The 25,715-nt window shown below is 41.7% G+C and overlaps 1 protein-coding gene across 5 annotated transcripts in view; it reads right to left on the minus strand.

Moving 5' to 3' along the window:
- The window catches only part of LOC117224433 (octopamine receptor beta-2R), a 205,213-nt gene that overhangs the window by 31,522 nt on the left and 147,976 nt on the right, over positions 1-25,715 (minus strand). For all 5 annotated transcript variants that reach the window (XM_033477379.2, XM_033477381.2, XM_033477382.2 and 2 more), the window contains one exon: positions 22,512-22,563. The gene's annotated coding sequence lies outside the window, so the exon portion shown is untranslated. The remainder of the gene's footprint in view (positions 1-22,511; positions 22,564-25,715) is intronic.

A 25,715-nucleotide genomic window follows, 5' to 3' on the forward strand; every position in this document is an offset into this window, starting at 1 on the left:
AGATTGATACGTTGATCTGTGCTTTTTAAAAAGCGTTATTGTAATCGGAATTTTTTAGCATTTTCTGCAATAAGCAAGGCCTTAGATGAGTAGAAAATTGTCGTGAATAGTCAAGCGGTTTCAGTAAAATCAGCGATATAATCACTTTAATATATAGTAAAAAAGAAAATAATCGTAAATAATCGCATCTCTTCTTCCTAATCTCTGCACAATCTGAGCGTCAATCAGGGAGAACTTATTGTACTTTCCATCGTTCGTTCTATCGGCACGACGTTGTTTAATCCTATTCATGAAAGTATTATTACATAAGATTATCATACAACGTCACGCCAATAAAATAACACCACAATCGCAGCGTCAATTAGGGAAAATTTACGGTAGTTCGAAAGTTTTCCGAAGTTCCAACGATTTTCGGAAAGCGTGGCGTCTCGACGTCGCGGACGCGACGGAGAAGCCGAGATCGCGTCGAGTTCCGAACGTTCTATGCACTTCGCGCAGTCCGAGTCCCTAATATAAAAATCAATTGATAGAAATCTCCGTCGGCGAAGTGGAAGCCAAGTTCTAAGCTGGCACGTTCCAGGGCCCGCCCGACGTTATCTGAGAGAAAGAGGGAGAGAGAGAGAACGTCGGCAAAAGGAGGAAGGAACTTTTTCCAACGGCGACGCGTTTCGCCTCGTCCTTTCCGCCGTGGAAAATACCAATTTTCCCCGTCGCGGACGGAATAAAATTCCGCGCCGGAGAATTCCTGGCCAGGGACTCGCGTCACGTAAGTGCGGCCGCCATGTAAATCGCGCTCGAACGTCGAATATAAGTAGAATTCTCGACGATAGGGCCGGACCAAGGACAGCGGATCCGTGGATCTCGCAAGATCAATGACGGTGCCGGCCTCGAGCCGGTTCCCCGCGCCGTCTAATGAGAATTTCTCGCATTTCCGATCGTCAGGGACCGACCGGGCTTTTGTATCCCCGCTAATTTCGGCGCCCCCGTCCCATAAATCCATTCCGCAACGCCCCGAGGAATGGAGACAGCGAATTCCCGTTTTCGGAACGGAATTCCAACCGGTCCCATCCCCCCTCGGATCCCCTCCGCCGTCGCGTTCAGTCTTTATTTTCCATGGCGGCGATGCCGGGGATCGCCGGACAAAAAGAGACGGAAAAGACGCGATTATAACGACAGGATGTACACAGGGTGTCCTAGGAATATTCGGATCAAATAGAGGTACAGTAAAGCCTCCCTAATTTTTCGTAGCTCATTTTTACAGCTTCCGATTTATAAAATTATTAAAACGTGGCGCGAGACTCGGGTAATCGTATCTCCTCTTCCCAAATTGTCCATCTCTGTTTAGCCGAGCGTCGATTAGGGAGAATTTACCGCAATTTTATAGAACTCTTTTATGCGAGAAACTTTGGACGAAGACGCTCGCAGGAATACAAACGCATTGTTTCCCGGTTGCATCGGCACAAACGCGTCGCACCGTTTAAAATAAATTCGGCGTCCGGCTTGCGGATAATTTTCGAATCGCCCCCGTATTTTCGTCCGCGGTCCGCGAGCCCCTATCGATTAATCGCGGACCGTTGACACAGTTCCGAACAAAGTTGCACCGTTGAAGCTCGCTCGATGCACGAGGAGGCCGAAATTTCCAGCCGGCCGAGTGATCGATACCGGGGAGAGAGAGCGAGCAAGAGAGCAAGAGAGAGCGAGAGAGACAGAGAACGAGAGAGGGAGAGAGTTCGTACGTTTTCCAGACTCTGCGTACGCTGAACACGCGGCGCGTGCATATCTCGGCCGATTGCCAAGCAGATTCGAGGGTCATTTGAAATTCAGATATTGGCCACTCTTGCCAGGGAAACGGTGCAAATATTTTTGCGCGTGGCCTTTTCATCGGCGCGCGGCCCGTTCTTCGCGCCGGAAACCGGATCGTCGTTGTCGCCGGCGATGAAATACGACCGGCGACAAAACAGAAAAATCCCGTGTTCCGCCGAACACGGGGAAAGAGTAATGCCTCTGTTTCTCCCGTTTCTTATCGTTATTCCGTCGGCGCGGCCGGGGCCGGTCCCGCGATTATCGGGGAAAACGATTGATACCGTGGGGAACAATTTCCAGAAAATATTGAATTCGAGCCGTGTCACAAAGCGCGGAGATTGCTTTCCTTAATCTTTCCTCCCCGTTGGCTCGCTCGTATCGTGTTTTAGACCGGGTGTCTTCCGTTAGGCGAATCGAGAGCAGAGTGGACCGGTCTTCTGGGAGAACGTCGTCGCAGAGTCCGCGAACGCGGCCAAAAATTCCTTTTCTATGGTAATGATGTTTTCGTACGATTTTTTGGGCCAATAATAAAATATACTCATTGATGATACTGTATGTAATATTATAGCACTTAAAAATATTATATATAATATTATAGAACTTAAAAATATTATATATAATATTAGAGAACTTAAAAATATTATATATAATATTATAGCACTTAAAAATATTATATATAATATCATAGAACTTAAAAATATTATATATAATATCATAGAACTTAAAAATATTATATATAATATCATAGAACTTAAAAATATTATATTTAATATTATAGAACTTAAAAATATTATATATAATATTATAAAACTTAAAAATATTATATATATAATATATGTAATATTATACATAAAAACTTTAACTCTAAATCTACGTTTTATACTAAATCGAAAGTATTTTGCATACTCTAATATACCGTAAAGTATTTTTTCCCGTCAATGTATATTTATTTAAATACATAGTAAAACAATAAAGTTGTATACAGGTGTCCGAACACTTTCGTTACCCTTAAGAGTACCCAATATTAATTATAAGTTGGTTAGGGACCAGAAGTGAATATCGTCGAGCGAATTGATCGTTCTATTTTCGGCGAAGGAAGCGACGCAACACTTTTTATCGGACAAGCTGTAAATTCTGTTGAGACGTTTGTACGGAGGTCCGCCGCGAAATGGCACCCACTTTTTTCGTTATCACGGCGACATCGCCGAGGACTCGTGGAAACCCGCGGAGACCCCTCGGAGGCTTCTCCTGTCCTTGTCTACTCGATAACAGTCAAGGCCACCGGATCCCGGAGCCCGACAACTTCCAAAGATGTTGCTACGAGGAGATCACGGGGGAAAAGTCGACGCGAGACGGCGCGGCGACCCTTAAACAGGATTTATGGGCCCCGATGAACGCCTCCGGTTTCCTTAACCGCCGTGGCTTCTCTCGCCCCCTCTCTCAAAAACTTCCCCGAATCGTGCGCGACGTAGTAAATGATCGATCACGGACGCCGAGATTGCAGGCTGCACCCTCTGGACCCGCGAACGATCGTGATTTTTTTGAAATTACTCGCGCTTCGGTCGGAGGGTGAGAATTAGTAAAAAAATTGCGTCATTTAACTTTCTTATACGAGCCGAGAACAAAGAATTTAACACTAGAACAGTGACTAATTGGGGTCCCAAAATTATTGTACAAGAAATCGGTTATCAATGGATCGAATTAGCCTGAGCAAATTTTTATGAGTCATTGGAAGATTATTTTACTTGTTAAAATACATAAAAAAATATATTAAAATACGAAATTTCTGGCTAGAATCATCGACTCGAATTAATCGCGTTTAACGAATAAGAAAAGTTTCAATCGGTTGCTAAAGGGACATCCAATTAAAGGCATAAAACGTAAAACACGCGAAAACGTCTCGAAAGATTTGGAAGGCGCGAACGTTCGTTAAACGGGGCACTCGATAAATAACGAAGTCGTCGGCAGAGATTGCAACTTTTCAGGAGAGAGCGGGCTAATTAGGGAATCGCAGAGTCATCGCATGGAGGATGCAATTTTTGCAGAGCCCGGCGCGGGTCGGATCAATCGATGGCAGGACTACTTGTGCAGCCGATCGGTGCAATAAGGAACGATGACGCTACACGATTTCGCCAGGAATTGGCATGGCGTTCGAATAGTTCCTCTTGATCGAAGGTCAGTGTCGTAATTGGCCGGTGCCGCAAGCCGCATTATTTACGGAAACACTCGGACATTCTAAAACCGAGTGCCGTGCTCGCCTTCAATTACGAAATTCCCAATTGCATCGTCCGAGGAAATAGAAAACCCTCGTCGCTTCCACGAACCCTTGCCTCTCTCTCTCTCCCTGCACGCTCGACTCCCGAGGCTGGCTTCTAAATTTCACGGTGACGCGGTTCACGCTCTCGAATCCCTTTGTCCTTCGAGGGGAAACGCATACACCCCCTTCTATTCGGTCTTCGTTAACCCGTTAAGCGACGAACGTCGACTCGAAAAACTCGCGCAAAATCAACGTCGTTTAATGAATAGGGAACATTGGTTCGGCTATTTTGTATTCTACAGATATCCTAGCGACATTCAATTTGTTCAATATATTCGAGCCTTTGAGCGTCAGTAAGGGAGACATACGATCATCGAGCGTCAGTAAGGGAGACATTACTGTATGCGTAAAACCACGGCCTAATTGCGACGCTTTCTTATCTTTCTTTTCAAGACTATAAATGTGATCTTCGTGTGTAATTGTTCGAGGTCTTTGGTTTCCAAGCCGAAGGTTAAATCGGGGAGGATTTACTGTACATCGTTCGGTACACGGGACCGGTAATTTGAAGGAGGACCGAGAGCTGCTTAGCCACGTGAAGAATTAATTCTTGTTCAATTAAGCGTTTACTCCCGGCTCATTTACCACGGGACCGTTATCGTGCCCGGTCTACCCGGCACGGTCGCAACGGGCTCGTGCCATTTTCTGTCGTACGACCGTTAATTTCGGTCTCAGGAGTACTTAATTGCCGGCCGCAAGGCTGCGGACCATTCCCACGAAGCCGGCGCGGCGTACACACCCACCCCACCTAAATTAAAAGGTTCGTATCATCGTGAGACCAGGATGTTCTTTGTTAGCCATTAATGCGCTGACAAGCTTCACACTTTTGCGCGTTTTAAATCGTACAGGGTCACGTTCGTCCACAAAGGCTTGATTGCGAGCACGCCACTGGAAATTAAACGTTTTTGAATCGCTGCAAAGTGACGCGATCCTAAGAGTAATTGCTCTTGATTCTCCATCGAAAATAATTACGCGAATAAAGGGTTTACTCGTTGTTCAGATTGATCTGTAATTGCAGTAATTGTTGTCGTTTTTCGTTGTCTGTGTATATTTATTTTATATTATACTACACATTAATATTATTATATTATTATATTATTATATTATTATGTTATTATATTACTATATTATTATTTTATTATATTATTATTATATTTCTTAGTTACTATATTACTATGTATTATGTTATATATATTTATTATTATTATTATTATATACATTCTAAATCATATCAAATTAATAACTATAATATATGTCACCTTTCTAGCACGTATTATTACGCATTAACGACAATTAGTATCGTTTGTTTGAATATAATGTCGCAACAATTACGATAACAACTAGATCGCGCATCTTTATGTAAAATAAATTATTTATGCACATCTTAATTACTCAAAATTACTGTGTTTATACCCTAGCGTTCTTCAGATGTTTTGCTCAACAATTTAACAAATTCAACAACGCAACATTTAATCGAATTTTCCGCATGTAACACAAAATTACGAATAAAATCTCCGTCTCGGATGTTCGCTGAACTGCGCAAAGAACAAACGAGATCCGACAAAAAGTTCCCGCGGTCTATGAAAAAAACCTAAACGTGCTGACAGATCATACTAATTAGTTCAAACTTCTTGCGTAGTTCGAACGGCCCGCTAATATCACCTTCTGTCGTGCAATTAAGAAAACTCGGCTGACAAGCGTAATTGAAGTTATACGGCCGATCATGCCGCGACGATTTCGAAACGCTCGAACGCCGTCGCGCTTACTGCGCTGTGTCTGCGCGACAAATCGCTCGCAGAGCTGATAATTATCGCCGGCTAACTGTTAATCGAAACAACGTAATTACGATCCCCGGGCCGTTTGTTATTCCCGGCCGATCGACAACCGGTTGAACATTCAGCGGTTTAATTGATTTAATGAATATGTCAACCGGTTTTAATCTGTCCACGTGGCGGACGGTTCGCGGCTGGCCTCGAGAACGAGATGCCGGCTAGGCGATCCGCGGACGGATAAATAACTGCAACGATGTGCAGCGGCAATTAACCGTCACTTGACGATGCCGCGGTGTCACCGCCGAGAGACCAGATGCCGCGCGGTTCATTGTCACAGTTCAAGGCGCCGCGATCGTTGCATCATCTGTTTAAGAGTAAATCGCGCGGTGTGTCAGCCGGTCTATTTTCGGCGAATCGATACCTGAAACGCCGTTTTACGTTCTACGTACTACAGGTTGTCCCAAAATTATTGTACGAGCTGATAATGTTGGGTTCCCGAGCCTATTTGAAGCAACTTTTTCCTTTACAAAAATTTTCTCCGCGACTCCGTTCACGAGTTATTAACGAAAAACGGTGACCGATGCGAGGCGAGCACGGCCGGCGCTCCGCCCTCGCGGTCAACGCCGCGTCGCATTGGTCGTCTGACGCAGGCGGCAGTGGTCGCGAGGGCGGAGCGCCAGACGCGCTCGCTCTTCGATTGGTCAGCGTTTTTCGTTGATAACTCGTAAACGAAGCCTCGGATTGCATTTTCGCAAAGGAAAAAGTTGCCTCAAATGACCTCAGCAACCCTCTCGTTTCCCGCTTGTACAATAATTCTGGGACGCCCTGTACAATCGTTCATTCCGGGCGATCGATGCTATTGAACGCTTCTGTTGGAAGGAAAGTTGGTCAGAAAATGAATTCGCTGTGGCAGCAGCGTTATCTGGACTGGTTTCGTAACGTGCAGTCTGATGCGGAAACGGGGATCGCGTTATTGGAAACACGGATCGCGGACGCGAACCCTGATAGTTTAATTGTCCGACGGTTTTTCAGGAGACAGGAGGGCCGATGGATTTGACCTGTATCGTCCCACGAGAATCTCGTTGTCACGAGAATTTCGACGGACCATCGCTGAAACTGCGCAGTTCGTTTAGGCGAATCCTTCGGAGCCTTATCTTACGCGTTCGAAAACCGTTCACTGTTCCGTTGCGACAGTGAAATGGTATTTTACTTGTAATTGGATATTACAAGTCCTCCGCGACATTAGCAAAATGGTACAGTGGTTTCAAAAAGTATTTCTCTACCATTTCCATTGTCGCGGAAAATATATAAACTGCCATGCCGGATCAAAGTTCGCGAACAGATCGATCAATATTTTATAGCTTCTCGCGTGTCCAATCGGCTCGAGAAGGACTCGATGTCTCGAGTGACATCTGAATATTATTCTTCGGAACCGGAAGTTGGCCATATTTACCATCGCGGGCGGCAAACTTGCTTGGAACATCCGCGTAACGGTAACATTTTATTCTGGAACTTCGTCGTTCCGAGTTCCCTCGAAGCGCGTTTGGTCCGCGGAATTTCTGTGTACCTTTCTGAGAGTTTCACGGTGGCCATATTATTAAAGCGGCAGTGGAGGTGGGACGACGATACATCCGATGTGGATCTTTTATATTTGTTGGAACAGCGAGCAGTTGACATTTTACATTATTTTCGATTAAAATTATGGAGGGGAGAAATATTTATTTGTTTTCTGGTCTCGTCGTTGACTCGGCTAATTTCTAGTTCATTTTATTTAATATGGTCGTTTCAGGTGTTTTATATATTATATATTATATATATTAAATATATTATACACATATTATATTTTATGATTTCTCGATCTGTTTAAAAAAAATAGCTAAATAAAGATCAAATAAGATAAAATAGAATAAGCGAACTAGAAATTAGCCAATTCGGTGGCTAGAGGAGGAAAAATTAATAAAAGAAACTAAATAGATAGAAGGATGTTTAAATTAAAATTATTCAACATTATTGTACGACTCTGATAATCCACTAATAAAAAAAGCAGGAACGAAAGGAATAGAGCGCGTTAAATGCAACAACAGCCGAGTTTGTTATCGTTTAGTAAGGAATTTTAGTTCGGCGCGCATTGGGCGATGATTTCAAGCGAAATTTGCATGATATTGTTTGCTGTTCGTCGTCGATCAATCATTCGGACAGCGGCGATATTCAAGTGCAAGTAAATACACGACGAAACTCCAGCCCGGCCATTGTTAACGCACCCGTCACGTTTTCTAGTATCGGGGGTCTGCCTTATTATGTAATTATTAAATGGTGACGGGCCGAAACTAATATTGGAGTTGTGTTGCAACTTCGCAACCGCCGCCGCCGCGCCGGGGAGTTTCATATTATACACAACTGACGGTTCGCCAATACGGTCGTCGTCGAAACTTTAAAGCCGCGTCTCCCTGATAAAAGCAAGATTCCAGTACCGTCATTTTCGTGGCCGATCGATGTCTCACGGATATTAAAAATTTCCCCGAATCGTCGCAATTCACATGCAAATGGAATTTTACAGATATTTTTGATAGAATGGAAAACAGGAGGCAACGGATAAAATTTATAATCAACGCAAAGAGAATAATTTAATAATACAAATTACGTTTATAAAATAATAAATAAATAAATAAAGATTGAGATAAGTTGTCCATAATTACTTGATGCCTTAATTATTCTACACAAATTAGATAAGAGTATGAGAACAGTGTCTTGCTCATATTTTCGATCTCGGTAGAATAAATAAAGCAACATAGTTAAATATTTAACGAAGTAGACAATTTCTGAGAAACGTCGATGTAGCATTTTTCAAAAGAATAATATACACTTTTTTATCGCTGCTATTTTATACGCGTTACCATCTTGCTTGGTGCAACAATGCACGTTCTCTGATAACAGTGTTGCTGAATCTTCCTGGCAAGGCTTGCCCAAATTTGACACTTACGGTCAACATCTTTTGGCACCTCCAATTTATTCGCTGCCTGCAAACTATTTTGCAGCGTTCGCCAACAACTATTATCACAAGGCACGCTGAAACAATAAAGCATCTTTCAAAAGCGTTCACTTTTCGTGATAACGCGATACCGACGGGTTCTCTAGTTGCCAAATAGCAAAATAGTGCAAGTTTGTAGACGAGGATAGCGATGACGTGTCGGAACACAAAGCAGACGAACGGGAATATGAGGCATAAATCTACGAAGTAGATGCACTCGGTATATCGATGCTCTTTGCGCGAATTAACGATTATTCGCGGTAATTACAGAGAACAGGGATTAAATAAAATTGTGCTTCTTTCTCCGATGAATTTAATAAATCGAGAAACTTTGTAAAGAGATTTGAGTAAATTACAGAGAACAGGGATTAAATAAAATTGTGCTTCTTTCTCCGATGAATTTAATAAATCGAGAAACTTTGTAAAGGGATTTGAGTAAATTACAGAGAACAGGGATTAAATAAAATTGTGTTCCTTTCTTCAATGACATTTAATAAATTGAAAATAACCGGAAGTAGCATAATTTTATATCACTTCGCAGTTTCGTATTTCGACTGCACATTTTGATCGTGAAATACACAAAACCTGCAGTTTCATTGTTATAAATATTTGCTGAAAAATTGCTACAAATAACCTCGACATAACCTATACAAGGCTTAATAAAATGTAATTTATTGTTCTACTCGAGACATAATTTTTAGTGGCAATGATCCGTTGCCAACAACCATAAACCATGCCACCGAACAGCCATTATTGTTAACTATAGATCAAATAGTATTACAGTATTTCTCAAGCCGATAAATTTCGAAGATATTAAATCTTGGATTTCTTAAAAATATTATTCGATGATCTCCCATGATACTGAAAAATATAACTGTTAAATATAATATAATAATGACGTTTAAAATGCAAAAATCTGTTTGCATAATGAAACGTGTTGTCAATAAACGTCGGGGAATTTCGGTAATCCGAGTGATCGGAAAACCGAAGGAAAAATGATCGCTCGATCAGGGGAACGTACAAAAAAAGAAAATGTTAAACATACTAAAAGCAGTAACCTACTAACCTAACGGCACGACCGCGTTCAAGTACCGAATTACTGAAACACCAATGTACCGAAGTGCAAAATACAGAGCCGCCAAGCTCGTGACCTATTGGACTTTAAAATTGCTGATTCGCTGAAACACCAAGGTCTCGATCCATTATCACTGCTCCAGCCAGCGGACCATCTCGCCGAGAAATCAATTGTTTTCATTGCACACGTCCCTACCTCGACAAATTGTGAAAAACAATATTCCATGGAAAGCGATTGCAACAAAGGGAAGTCCATGCACTCGTCCTTCGCACTCGATCGCAAAAATATGCGATCTGAAAACACGTTTTTCACGTCCAACGATTTTTCTAATATCTTCGATCTTCGATGTGCAGACTGCTCGAAAAATCGCGGCAAGAGGGCTTCAATTTCTGGAAAATATCGAGTTTGGAAATCACCGAATTGCCAATTCGAAAACAACAAGAAATTTCGTTCGATGTTTCGGTCCTCGAAAGAAACGACACATTTTAATGGGAACACCGAACGTGGCACCGGTTGTAGCACGATCTTCCGAACACCCTGTATAAACGTGCCAGACACCGCGTTAATTTTTCCACAAATATTCAGCGCAATAATAATAATAACAATAGAGTAATAATCGAACTAAGCAATGAAAATGAAAACGATATTGAAAGGCAAATATATTCAAATTGAATTAAATCTATTTAAATTGTCAATATTTCTACAACATAAAATCGCTTTAACGATAATAACAAATTACAATAACGTACACGAATTAATGAACACGGTACAAACGCGTACAAATAAAAATCGCTGAAACATTACATTGTGCGGTTCGTTGAAAAGAAATTCGAGAAACATATTCGAACGAAACATGAAAAAATACTAGAGCGTCGAATGGAAAGAAAAAGTTTCCGAAATAAATAACGCTGCAGAAAGCGGCGCTCGAACAATTCAATGAACGAGTGGAAGAAGCGAAAGAAGGTGGCAAGTGAGCGAGGGTGGGTGAGGGGGGGATAAACGTCGAAAAACGACAAAGTGAAATGATTTAGCCATTAACGGTGCCGTGGCAGGGTTTTTAGAACAAAGCCGAAATGGCGTCGTGGCCCGCTCATTAGAGCCATTATTGTTCAGCGTTCGCGCTCATTACGGAGTCGTACCGCGCGGAATTTCGCGGCGGCAGCGGCCGCGCGCTCGAGCTCCGGCTGTCGCCGGGATAACAAAGGCTTTGGAATTTTGACAGCGGAGACGGTGACGCTAATTCGGATCCTGTTCGTGGGGCAGCACGATTTAGCGGTGGCCGTGCGCACCGCTGTCGAAGGGGCCTGCTCGCAATTAAATCGTTTGCGGAGGACCGTTCCCGTTACGCGCGACGACTGCAGATTTTCGGATGCGTCGGTTCCATTGAATCGCACCGCCGAACAGCGAGGTTAGGTATCTGCTGTTAGAGACACGGATCTTGTAGCTAAAGTACATTAAACAATAATAATAACGAGATACAGTAATATCTCCCGGAAATGCCGAATTTCGGGTTGCTGTGAATTTCCCTGCGCCAGTAATGTAATTTATTGCTGTCCTGGATTACAGAATCGTGTCACGTGGCCTCCGAATTGCCTTCGAATCGTGGCAGAAAATTAGAAATATAAAAGTTAAGTCATCGCTTTTATTATATTGATATGTGTGGAACGGAATAAATTTGTTTAATAATTTCCGGCGGCGGTGTGTTTGCAATTTCAGCGACTGCAGAATAAAGATTGTTCGACTAACAAAAATAGTCCGTTCTTATCTTTTGTACTGTTTAATATTTTGTGTGCATTTTTTGGGAACAATTACTGAGAGGAAAAGAGTATTATTTTGAATTATAGAAGGTTTATTAACATTTTGTTATCGCGATAGTTCTGTTGAATGAAATAACAATTACTTAAAAGAATTTTAGTACTTTCTGTCACACGAGAGAGAGAGAGAGAGAGAGAGAGAGAGAGAGAGAGAGAGAGATTTGACACCAAGTAGAGAGACAATTTCTGGGGTGCAGAAGTGATGGACACTTCGCGCACCCTTGTCCGACCATCCCTACGGTTATGCGGGATGCACGAGTTCGTCCGTGATCCACCCTGAAATATTCCGGTTGACGGTTAGGCTGTCCCATTCTCCAGAGTTTAGGAATCCAAGAAGGTTTTGGAAGGGGAACTCGGATTACCGTAGCTAAATCTCCAGCGGACACTCTTACACTGTTATTCGGACATGCTCGTAAAACAGCAGACAATCGATATTGTGTCCATTAAGACACAATTTCTGTTTGTGGTTTCAGTATATTCTTACCGTCAGTCGGGGTGCTTTTATATCAGGATGCAGTGTCGATCGAAAGACTCTAGTAGTTGGAAAGTCTACTCGGCTTCATAATTTCTCTGCATTAGAAGGAACAATGAAATAGAGCCAGATACAGTTTGAAAATAAAACTGGACAATTTGGGAAGAGAGGGTGCGGTTATTCAATCCTTTTATGTACTTTAATTTTGTACTTTAATATATTATATTTATTATGATCTACTTTATTATATTATATATTATATGTGTATTATATTTATTATTATATGCTTTAATAACAAATAATAATAGATAGTTAATAATAAATAGAATTAATAGAATTAATAGGATCGTTTCCCGTCAACGCGAACAAAGCAACAAAAATCTAAGGCAGCACGTGGCGCCCGCGAGCGTCAATTAAAATGTAAATTGCTTCTTCTTCCGTGGCACGCAATCATTTCGAAATTGGAGCGTGAACCGCTGTTGCCGGGCACTCGATAATGATTGTCCAATTTTAAATCGCGACTACGTTGTCCGCGTCTCTTCGTTTCGTATGCAGGCATTAAGCTTCATCGAAACCCCAATTATTTATTCATACTTGTTACAATGAATATTCAGAGAAGATAATTAATATTGTGCATACCTATCACTTCTCATCGAATTGATATTAACATAGTGTAATGTCTCGTCCCGTAATCTGCGGAGTTAATGCAACGCGAGCATAATTCTCAAGCGATATTAATAACACTTAATAGACTGCGGAATCGATGAATTCACGATTCGAAGGGAATTTCGAAAATTTGATCGTTCGACGAAAGAAACGTTTCTCTCGATTCAGTCTTCGTAGAATCAACTATGAAAAACGCTGATTTTTTCCAGATTTTATGTATAAAATTATGAAAAATAAGAAGACTTTATCGAGGTAAATAAAGGTGCATCGCGCGCAAATTTGCTTCGCGTTCGTTTTTTCCCGGAAAAGCGTGTAATCGAACGCGTGAGTCATTGGTAACGGCGAACCTAATCTCGGGAGCTTAATCCTTCCGAGATTAGGCTCCTATTTATTGCCACCTATATAAATATATGTGTACGACTGATAACGAAGACTGATTTTTACCGTAGTTATCGAGCATGCTATTTCCGAAGAAAACCGTAGAAAGCGTACGCGATCGTGTGCGCGTGCGTGTGTGATGCGCATAATTTCCTCGGCTTCCATCGGCTTAGCTTTTCCAGGCTCGGGACAAAGAGTTAAAGCAGAAGACGGTGTCGCCGTCGTGTTGCCGAGTCAAGGTGAATGCTGAATCCAAAATTAAACGAAGAAACCGGAGGAGTGCACGGTGGATCCGGCTTCGACTTAACTTTCGAGCATTGGCCTCGGTTAAGTCATCAATTACGGCGTCGTGGCCACGCGCGCTAATTCCCCGCCAAAGTGAATATTAATTAGCCGACTCCGGAGCGAAGGCAGCCGGGGCTGATTTCTGGCCGGAGTTAATATCGGGCTGCGGCTCCCCCGGACTCGATTAGGGACACGCGTTCATGAATAAGTAATCGAAACCACGTAACACGTTGCCGCTTTGACAGATACGCTGACTTTGTTCACCGTTCCTCCGTTTTTCTTTCATTAACCACGGCAATTATGCATATCGCCGATTAGCCAAGATGAAGTCCGCCTCGTCGATTTTACGAGCATGAAACGCGGACTCGCGAAAAATCATCATAATCCAGAAGATTAATGCGACTCGCCGCGAGGGTACGAATTTCGCAGAGGACTCGAGTGCGCGAAACATTCGCAACGAGATCGAGCCGAGATTGAGCTAAGATCGAGCCGAGATTGGGCTAAGATCGAGCCGAGATCGAGCTAAGATTAAGCTAAGATCGAGCCGAGATTGAGATCAGATCGAGCGGAGATCGAGCCGAGATCGAGCCGAGATCTATCGATTTTCCGCGCACGCGTCTTCGCCGCCGCGACTTTTCCAGAAACGGAACGATTGTCGCACATGGCCGAAGAACGTCCCGCTGATGGGAAAACTTATGAACTCCGAGAGGGGAACTTCTTAACTTCTCGTCCGTTGCAAACCGCGCCTCATTAGACGCCTGTCTGCGATAAACAATCGCAAAAGTTCCCGTTCCCGCGTCTCGTCGCGTCGCGGGTTTTCAACCAATCGACTCTCCACCTTGACAAACTGTCGCGTCGATCGTCGTCGCAGTGTTCACTGTCAATTACTCCCGTTTTTCCGTCGTGCACAGTTTTGCCGATTCGTAACAGTTCTCGTCGATTTCTTGGCGAAACTTTCGCGAATACAAGTTGTTTCGCTCGTATCCCCCGGACGATTGGAAAACGTATTGAAGAAGGAGAGAGAGAGAGAGAGAGAGAAAGTTTCGAAGTGTTTGCTGATTTTGATGAGTTACGGAACTTATAATTGGATTGCGGATTTTATGGATTTATGATCGAAACGAGTCGCCTGCGATTTTAACGCTTTGTCTATCGACAGCTTTTTTCCTCTTCGATTAATTCCTCTGTAATCGGAGATCGGTGGCTGAGAATTGCTTTTTTAAATCGTTTAAGAACTACAATAATCCCATTTATAATCCATAAAATTAGTTATCTAACGCGATAACACAAAATAACACGATGTGATAAGGTTTTTAGAAATTATTACTTATAAGAAAATTATCGAGAATTATCAGATTAGGGAGAATGGTTAACTATATATATTATATAGATTGAATATATATTATATATTGTATATTGAATTAACTATACACTGAATTACTGTATAGTATGCATGCAACGAAATGGTGAAACGGTCAACAAATTATTAATCATGACGCGAGTCTTCAAGATCAATACAAACGAACGAACGAACGAGAACAGTAAAAAAACCGGAAAAGACAAACATTCCAACATCTTGTTTAACCACCGAGTTTATTGAAAGGCAAACATCGGGAAGGAACGCGGCGCGCAACGCCGGGGCTGCAAAATATCGCGAATTAGTAATTAAACTTCTTGGGAGCTTAATGAAATGCAAATCCATCACAGTCGACGACACTCGGGGCACTAATGAAGCAAATATTCGAGGAAGCTGCGTTTCTGAGTACGTACACGTTGATTGCGTGGACTAGTCGAGATCATTTTAATTTCCACGCCGGTCGACGAGCGAGCGAGCGAGCGAGCGAGAGAGAGAGAGAGAGAGAGAGAGCTTCTTTCCGGGAAAATTTTCTTCGTTATTTCCAGACCGGATGTGCACACAGTGTCTCGGTAATCAGCGCGGCCCGACAATGAACTTCGACGAGCCGAATTACAGCAATGTCTCCTTAATTGTCGCTCAGATTCTGCACAAAAGTGGACAATTTGGGAAGAGGAGATACGATTATCCGAGCCTCGCAGCTCGCTTTTATAATTGTTGACAATCGATAATCATAAGAAACGAGCCACAAGGCTCGAACAATCGTATCTTCTCTTCCCAAATTGTCTATTTTTCTGGACAATCTGAGCGTCAATTCTAATGTCCGTCGATTTTTCGGGAACGCGGGACCCGCGGGTGCAATTTTTCCGAGTGCTCGACATAAACCGGCACAGCCCCTGGATCCCTCGAACGCGGTGCCACCCGAAAGTTAATATGTTATTTATTCAATCCTTTCGCCGGGCTTTCAGTTCCCCGGATTTGTACCGGGACTTTGCAGTAAATCTGTCGCGAAGATTTTTCGCGAGAACCGTCCGCGCGGAATTTCCTTGACACCGGATAAATTGAAGTATCGATCTAGAAGTAGGTTAAGTCGGAAACACGGCATTGTGCGAATTAATGCTAGAACCGTCGGTTTAGGAAGAGAAACTGCTTCCCGGCTCCTAGTTTTTTTTTTAATTATCGTTGCGATCCCGTAGATCGCGAGGAACACATTTCTCGCGGAATTCCCGCTCGAAATTAATCATTTTCAGGCTGCACGCACGATTAATGCTCTCGTAGATCGCGTTAATCTTTTCTTCGCAGATCGAATTTAATTATCTGTAAGTGTTTGTAACAAAATTTAAGTTCAATTCTTATTTATACAATAACATAAATTTAAAACAATTAATTATCATTTAGGAAATGGCAATCTATTTTTAAAGGTAGAGAAAATGGTAGTGAATTGCTTTAAATTTGCATTATGATTTAAATAAGTCTATAAATTCATATTAAATGAAAACATTGCTATCATTTCGTTTGCCAAAGGAGGAATTTCATTACCAAATGAATTTCGCCCAATTGTTACAAATTAGTTACACCGACTATCGAGTCACGACCATCGCTCACAGATCAGAATGCTTTCAGCCAAACTCCGAGCGATGCGATATTGTCATTGTAATCGTTCCCAGATCTCTTTGAACACTGTTACGCGCCGCATAGATCGATGGCCCCGATAACAGCGAGCCGTGTGCACGCATAAACGCGGCGAGATTCGCTGCGAAAATTCGCGGGGCCATTTTCATTTTTCCTCCGCTGGCGTCATTTCAACCTGTTATATCGTCCGTCCGTCCGCGTGGCGATCGGTCGTTTCTTATTTTTCGTCCGAGATTGTTTCGGCGCGCGAACGAGTTCGTTCGCCCATAATTTATGGGAACGCCGGGCCACCGTGAAGCGCGACGAAACAGCAATCAGGCGACCGTCGACTTTTTGAGAATCACGGAATCGAGACACGTCGAAATTGGAAATTTCAGGTCGGCCCGCGTGTTCGGTAGCTGCAATGCAGTTTCCTCTGTAGGGCTGCGATCGATCTAATGCGCGCGGTGCATAAGGCCGTATACCCCGTTCCGGTGCATCAGCGGCACCGGTGCAGCGACTGATTTTCGGGCAGCTACGGAATTTTTTTGTCGGACCCCGCTGCGAAGCTGCTCGGCTGTCGGGCGAGCTTTAATTGGAAATCGCCGGCTAATGGCTCTCGGCGCCGATCGCCCGTTAGGGGGCGCGGATTCCAGGAAACTGGACTTTTCGAGAGCGCGGACTATAGCTTCTATAGCGGACTATAACCTTCAAAAATCTCTATTCTCTTCGCAAGCCACTGTTCTGCTAAATTGTGCGGTTCGTTCTGATGGTAATTAATCCAAAATTCGCAGAATCTGCTCGAAGAACGTGAAAGCAAATCGTTCTACTCTTTCTTTGAGATTTTAGTATGTTAAAAATAATATAACAATGTTCTTAAATGATTTTGGTAATTTCTTCCATGTTTTGCACAATCGTAGTTGTGCAAGAAAATGCAGAAAATTAGTTTATCGAGAATTTCAGCGAGCAGACTTAGGTTTTTATGAATCTACGAATTACGAATCTCGATGGACGTTCAATAACCCTTTTTTTTCGTCATATCTGTCCAATTAAAATTCTCTTTCACAGGTCAGATTATAAAAGAAAATCGATCACCGGAAATTAATCGCGTCAAATTCCAAATTTCATAAAAATTCGCAGCCTGCTAATGAGCCAGCATGGCGCCTATGCCGATGTATAAATTTATATTCAATAAATCCTGATCGACAGCCTCCGTTTTAGTAAATTTTAATATCGCATTCGATGAAATCGTTCACAAAGCCGGGGCTGTTTCAGAAGTCTGATCGACAGCCTCTGTTTTCGTCGGGATTTTAACGAAATTGTGCACACAGCATCGGTTTTGATTTTTAATTATAATGTTACACTTCGTTTGCGACATGTTTTTATACATGTCGCTCGCATCGGAGACAGGCGTTGCTTTTTAAAAATGTTTTTAGAAGTTTCTGAACTGAATTTGTAGAAGTATATTATTGCTAAAATCATATAGGTCGCTTTAAATTGTAATAATTGGATTGCGCGATTATCCTTTATATAATATATCTTAAATTAATTATATTTCTCGAGGTGTTTTAATAAAACCATCGTAACATCGAATCGAATGATCACATTTTGAATGAAAAGAAACCAACCACGCCTCAAATATAAATCAACAGCTCCGCGAAGTTGTAAATTAATACACTCAACGGTTTTCCAGAAAAAGTTACGAAGAATCGCCTCTGCCATCGTCTTACGTAACAACGAGCTCAACGTTGCTGCAATAAAACTGTTACAACTTCGAATGAAATCGACGTCGTCGATCTAAAAGCATTCTATTCGCTTGTCAAATAATTAATAAGCCTGAAAAAGCTTTCTTCAAAGAGATTCTCCAAAATCACCTACGTCAACGCACACCGCTGCCTCGAGGTAACAATTTCCTCGCATAACAATGCTGCAATAAAACTGCCGTAAAACTGCGGATTGAATCGACATTGCAACCGATAAAAAATACTGCGCACTTCACTAAAACATACCAGCAAGCCTGGTAAAGTTACAAATGAGTGCGTCGAATTCTCTCGGTCAACAAAAAAATTCGGAAAAAGTGCCTGCTGCATCAGGCACCTTTTTTCTCATCGTCAAAGTGCAGAGGAACCATTCAACGGACGCGATAATCCTCTTTCGGACGCGCGACAATCCTCTCGGACGCAATAGACGAAGAAATTCTAAATTAAGAATCACTTAGAAAAGGCGAAACGGCGAATTTCGCGGAAGAGAGTTATAGTAACTGTGCAAGTTATATAGTAACTGCGCAAAGTTATAATAACTATGTAAGGGTATAACGCGGGAAAACAAACAAATCGAACGGGTTGGACGCGAATTTCCAGGAACACGTTCGAAGATCCAGCCGTGCCCGGCATCGTCCTCTTTTCCATACGGCGGATACGTGTCCGCGAGCGGATTTAATGACTGCCACGAGCGCAATATCTTCGCCGATGGCCCGGAAATGGATTCAACGCGGATACTTCGAGACGGTGGATGCCGTAGCGGCGACGTCGTTGGTTATGCAAGACGCCGCGCCGCCGGAAGGACCGTCGTCGGACCGGAAAACCGTCGTTCCGCGGGAATTTTTCTTTCGCCCGTGATAACCGGATCAATTCGGAACGCGGAATGAAATTACCGATGACCTTCCGTTCTCCTTTCCCGCGTATTGTTCCATAAGAACCCGTCCGGCGATTACGGTCTCCCCGGAAAATATTCTGCGCACGGAGCCAAACAGAGTTCCATATTTTCTCTCGTAATGTCTCTCCAATTGACGCCCAGATTGACCACAAAAATGGACAATTTAGGGAGAAGAGAGACGATTATTCGAGCCTTGCGGTTTATTGTTATAGTTATTGACAATCGGTAATTATAAAAAACGAGCCACAAGGCTCGAATAATCGCGTCTCTTCTTGCAAAATTGCCTATTTTAGTGCACAATTTCGGCGACAATTAGGGAGACATTACCGTAATTCTAGAATAATTTAGAATTAATTAGAATATGAGCGTCAGTTAGAGGGACATTACTGTACAATAATGTCTCTCTAATTGACGCCCAGATTGACCAGAAAAATAGACAATTTAGGGAGAAGAGAGACGATTATTGTTATAGTTATAAATTGACCACAATTATGAAAATGAGCCGCAAGGCTCGAATAATCGTATCTCCTCCCCCCAAATTATCCATTCTAATGGACAATTTGAGCGTCGGTAAGGGAGACATTACTGTACAGTAAAATAAATTCTCCCCGAATTTTTTATTGCAGATAAATTATGTTAACCCATTGCACTCGAGACTGTTTAAATATATACATCAATTTTAGCGGAGATTACAACGCGGTCCGGAAGAATCACGGCAAGAAAGTTTTCCATTAGAACGGAATCTCTGGCGCGGATGCAGAGCTAACGATTAAACAACGATATCGCGCAATAAAAGTTCCAAAGGTCGATTCCAACTATGCTCAAACATTGCGTGAGCTGCAACAACGTTTCCAAGTTGCCGAGTTTTCTCGGCGTGTGTGTATTCTCCGCTGTACGCGCGTATGTATGCACGTATAGTTAGTTATATTGATCGAAAGTGTGGAAGACACGGTTCAGCGTGGCTGAAAATTATTAGTTCCGTCGATTTTGCAGCTCGTACGAAAGCTGCGGTGTACTTGAGATTGCTTTCGGCCGCGAATCATGGACGCGAATTTTCCTCGGGGAAAATCGTTCCCAAACTTTCCCCCCGAATAAATGGAAAATTATGAAATACACCGGCTATTTGGAAATTAGCGCCGCGAATTGAACATCGCTCACCCGAGATGAGCGATAGCAATTATTAAAATGTTACTTGCGCACTCAAAATGCGTTGTTTAATTGGAATCGTTAATTATTGGTTCAGGAACCAGCAATATATTTGTTAATATTTCGTTATTTAAATCACTTATTTAACGCACACGTGGTACAATTAAATATTACTATTATTAATAAGTTATTATTAAGTAGCAGTATTATTATTATTATTATTGTTATTATTAATTGTAGTATTATTGTTAAGTTAATACTGTAATTACACACAGGTAATTTTCAAAGCTGTTGCAAAGCTGCTAAAATTTTGTATTTTAACGAAGGGTTAAAATTAAGATGTTAACGCGCGATCTTAATTATTATTACCGTGCACAATTGTTAGTCCGCATTAATTTTATCTTCGTTATTCGTTTATTAATACATTATAATAGGCGTCTCCTATGATATTCATCATTCTTCCTCATTTTATTATTAACCTATAACCTCTGCTTTATCGAACGTGACATTTATTGTTTAAAACGTCTGGTTTAATTGAACATAATAGATACAAAGAGCAGGAGAAAGTGAGCGCAAAAATCCTAGTCGACGATTACGGTGTTTAATAACACGAACGCCTCGGTTGGTTAATATTAGAATCTCGTCCACAAATCGGATAAATTTGCAGTCGACGGAGCATGATTTTTTTTACAAAAATCTTTCCACCAAGGGTGCGGAACTTCGTCCGATTAATAACGTTATTATTTTTTAATCCGGCACCGCGAGATTGATAAAGTAGCAATTAGCCAATCGCGCGATAGAAAAATTAGGATTCTCCGCGTTCCGTCGCCGTTTCAACGAATTGAATTCCTCCGTCCGATTTGTCTGGCCGGGTCCAGAGTTAGGCGAATGGCGGGGCCGCAGCCGCTAAATTCGCGTGACAGAATGCACTAAACCACTGTCCGACAATGATCCCGCAATTTACGGCGGCATCTTGGAGCACATTGATGGAGTAACAGCCAGATTGGATTACCCGGTGGACGACGTCTCTTTCGTCTTAAGCACAGGTGAGTGCCGACCTATTACATGGCCCCGTGGCAGCGATACTTTCGCCAAGGCGGGGAATTAGCGCGGGATTTACGGCGAGCACGGGGAACTTCGAAAAATCCGTGCCCCGGGAGAAAAGTGAAAAGTTTCGCGCGGAAAAAAAAGAATGTTCTTCGCCCTTTTACACTCGGAGAAGTTTCTCCGGGATCGTACGTCAGCAGGTCGAACATATTTATACGCGAAGTAGCGACACCACAGGAGGTTTCCCCTGTGAAAAACGAAAATTAATTCCGCAGCGCGCTGAAAATTAATTCCTCGCCGGATCGTGTTTCATCTTCTTGCGTTCCGAATGAACCCTTTTGAAAAGCAAATTCACCCTTTCGCAAATCGAATCGGCACTTTTTTCCACGCAACTAAATCGGCTTTTATTCGATTTTATATAGACCGATATAGTTTATAAAATGATACAAATTTCGTTCGTAAATAATTAATATGTTTGTTATATTAAATGCACAATAATATATTAATTGTATTGTGAAATATTATTCAACTGTGAAATTTTATATGATTTTGCATAGCTATTTATTAAATAAATGAGATCACGACACGAATAATTAATCTCTGCAATAATTATTGGCGAAGTTTCGTATACAATTTTTAAATGTAATATGAATTTGATCACAAAGGAGTGGATTTTACAGATGAAATCCAATGAATTTGGAATGCAAGAAGATGAATGTGTTGGAAATATAAAGGCATTTGTCAGTTCATCAATGTGTCGTTCAATTCGTGACTATGGCTCGAGCACATGAATCCCCTTTTTGTCATTTATCGATTATGTGTCTCGTTCGTTCGGGTGTCGTATGTTGGTGTGCACGTGTGTGTATGTGTGACAAAGCACTATAATAAAGTTTATATTTATTACTACGACTATACCTTTTCGATAAAAATACAACGGAATATGAAACGATTATGATTAATTTCGATTGAGAAATCTGTACAACGTTGGAAACAATCGCTTAATTTAAATAGAATTTGGCGTAAGATTTTGGTTTTGATTAATTTGGTTTTTTAAACGATTCGAAAATGTTACGAATACATTTCTTGATACTTACCGCAATGTGATTTCTGGATAACCTAGATGAACACGTGAACTCCGTAAACTATCTGCAACAAGAACAATTAAATCTGTTAGAGGAATTTTAATTATCGTAGAATTGTAATAAATATTAACAGGAAATCGACATTCCCTATATTTTGTACACTCGAGGTAATAATTTACAAGGTAACCAATAGACGACTGATTTTGGTCATCAAAAAATATATAATAATATTTATAATATAATAATATATAATAGTATATAACGTATATAATATATACATATAATATATAATAATATAAAGGAAAATCCGCAGTCGTCTGCTCAAATAATTATTATCCACCGATTAAACTGTCATTTAATACGTAAGAAAATCCTCGGAAAAATTCAGAAAATAAGAAGAGCTATCGTTCCATCAGAGTATTATTATTCCTTCCTCGATTCGCATTTGAAGAAAACGTGACTTCGATAAAAATCTTCGATTACTTCTCGATGGAATTGCAAATTAAATGGTAAATCGTTGGAGCATACAGACGTCCGGAAATTATGCCGCCGCGAAATTCGTGGTGAACGGGTGTCGTTCATTTAAAAAAAAACGCGTGGAACGGATTTTCGGAACGCCTACGCGAAATATATCGACGCGCATCGCGATTCGTTACAGAACCCTATCGAAACACGGCCCCGGCACGAACACGCCAATCCTTATGGGATTGTCTTCCTCGGAGGCATGATATTTTATTGTTATTGCGTCTGTCAGGGGAAGCGGGAGGGAGAGACGAGTTCATTGGTTTTTATTACGTTATTATACTCCCCCGTAGGCGGTCAGGATAACGGCATGCGTCCATAAATCATGGCACTCGATTTTAAAAAATCTGAAACCGGTTATTTTAGGATTGAGAATTTTCAATTAAATGTTTAAATATTTTCTACGCACATCGATGTGCACAGACTAGTATATAGTATATAGACTAGTCCATAGACTAGTTAATAACCCTGCGAGAGGTTATGTTAGGGTATACTCCCCCGTAGGCGGTCAGGATAACGGCACGCGTTCATAAATCATGGCACTCGATTTTTTAAAAATCGGTTCTTTTAAGATTGAGAATTTTCAATTAAATGTTTAAATAGTTCCTATGCACATCGATGTGCACAGACTAGTATATAGTACATAGACTAGTACATGGACTAGCTATGTCAGGGTTTATTATACATATTTGGAAACAAAGAAAGAAACATGAAATCGCACGATGCACAAGTATAATAAAAGCAGTGCAACAAACAAGATCGCTTCGATTTCTAAAAATTGTTAACTACTAAAATTGTAACTGAACTATTTCTATGGAACATCTTGTTTGTGCCGTATATAGAAAATGCAATGCAGATTGATAATCTCTCAAAGTCACTAAAAATAACTCGTTTAACAATCAACGATTCCCTGACACGCGACCGCTATTATGACAGATAGAGTCGATGATGATTAAGTCATTAGTATACAGTTCGTTCACAATGGAAACGTCCCGTATCATTCTTACGTAATCCGTCGCGTATGAATACTGATAACGCATTGTCTCGTCTTCGACGGTTCCATCGGACAGTTCGACGATTCTCCAACGAAATTGACCGACGCTAATATGTCGGCGCGCAGGTATTTATAGTCCGCTGCGCCCACGTGTAACATTCGACATGAAGAAAAAAAATAGATGTCTCAATTATTTAACGGCAGACTTACGCTAAATGCAACGCGAATTCTAGCCGAGTCCGCGCGGCACTCGTCGATAGACTATGAAACGACTATAGACCGTCGTTCAACGATTGTAGAAAGTGCTACCTTGGACTTTGTGCCGCATTACGGGAAGCTTTATTTATAGAAAAATGGAAATGACCTCGAAGTGTTTACAAGTATTTACACGACCAGGAAAAAACGCGGTTCCGCGTCGACACGTGTTGAATTCGTACCGTGCAACACCTGAAAGTAAATTAAAGTGTATTTTGTTTGCACAAATTTTCGAGCAAAACGTTCTGTAATTTGCATCACGTTTACCCGGTTATTACGTTAATTATACGTGTATACGTTATATATACATTGTAGACTGTTCACTATTTTTCGTTCGATAAACAATGCAATTTTCTGCGAGATTTTTCGAAGAATATACGATATCTTTTTTCAAGTTTTATCGCAATTCGATGAAACTTGACGGAGGTACAGTCGCTTAATTATTTCAGAGTTAAGGTTATGCTTGTAAATACTGTAATTTCTCCACGACGAGTATACTCGTCGAACACAGCCAACTGGTTAACAGTGTCCCTGTACTCAAGGGTCACGTGTGTCCAATTTTTATTGCAATTCGATGGAACTTGACGGAGGTATAGTCGCCTAATTATTTCAGACTTATGGTTATACTTGTCGTGACATAAAATACAGTAATTTCTCCACGACGAGTATACTCGTCGAACACAGCCAACTGGTTAACAGTGTCTCTGTACTCCAGAGTCACGTGTGTCCAATTTTTATTGCAATTCGATGAAACTTGACGGAGGTACAGTCGCTTAATTATTTCAGAATTAAGGTTATGCTTGACGTGACATAAAATACGGTAATTTCTCCACGACGAGTATACTCGTCGAACACAGCTTAACTGGTTAAAAGCGTCTCCGTACTCCAGGGTCACGTGTGTCCATTTTTGAGCGAGTTCGATTAAAGTAACCGCCAGGGAGCAGAACGCCGATAAAATCCATTAGGATCGTCCGATGTGCAAGTAATTTCCGAGGATGGAGCAAGTAAAAGGGTTGTCCCGCAATTAGAAGATCGACGCAAGAAAATGGCTCGCGCGGACCTCGACATTGAGCGTCCTCTCGGCCCGGCTCGGCTTGGCGTCTTCATTTCTCCGGCTTGCCGTCGCAATAAAATTCCACGGCTGAATCGGTATTGAACTCTTTCCTCCCCCGAGGCCACATATTTCAGACACGAGACGGTAATAATGAGGCGGAAAATCCTTGTTGCATTATGGGCGCACTCATTGATCAGCGTCGCTGTTTCCCAGCGGTTTCCGTCCATTGGCGGGGAACACCGTTTCAAGAAAACTATTCTTGCCTCCCGAAATACGTAGCAGGGACCGCGTAACAATTGCAATCGATATTTAAAGAGTCGTTGCTCGACGATTGTTACCTCGAGACAAAAGCGTTTTTGCTTATAAATAATATATAAATAATATCGCCTGG

Source organism: Megalopta genalis, chromosome 13, assembly GCF_051020955.1.
Source record: "Megalopta genalis isolate 19385.01 chromosome 13, iyMegGena1_principal, whole genome shotgun sequence".
Taxonomy (NCBI): Eukaryota; Metazoa; Arthropoda; class Insecta; order Hymenoptera; family Halictidae; genus Megalopta; species Megalopta genalis.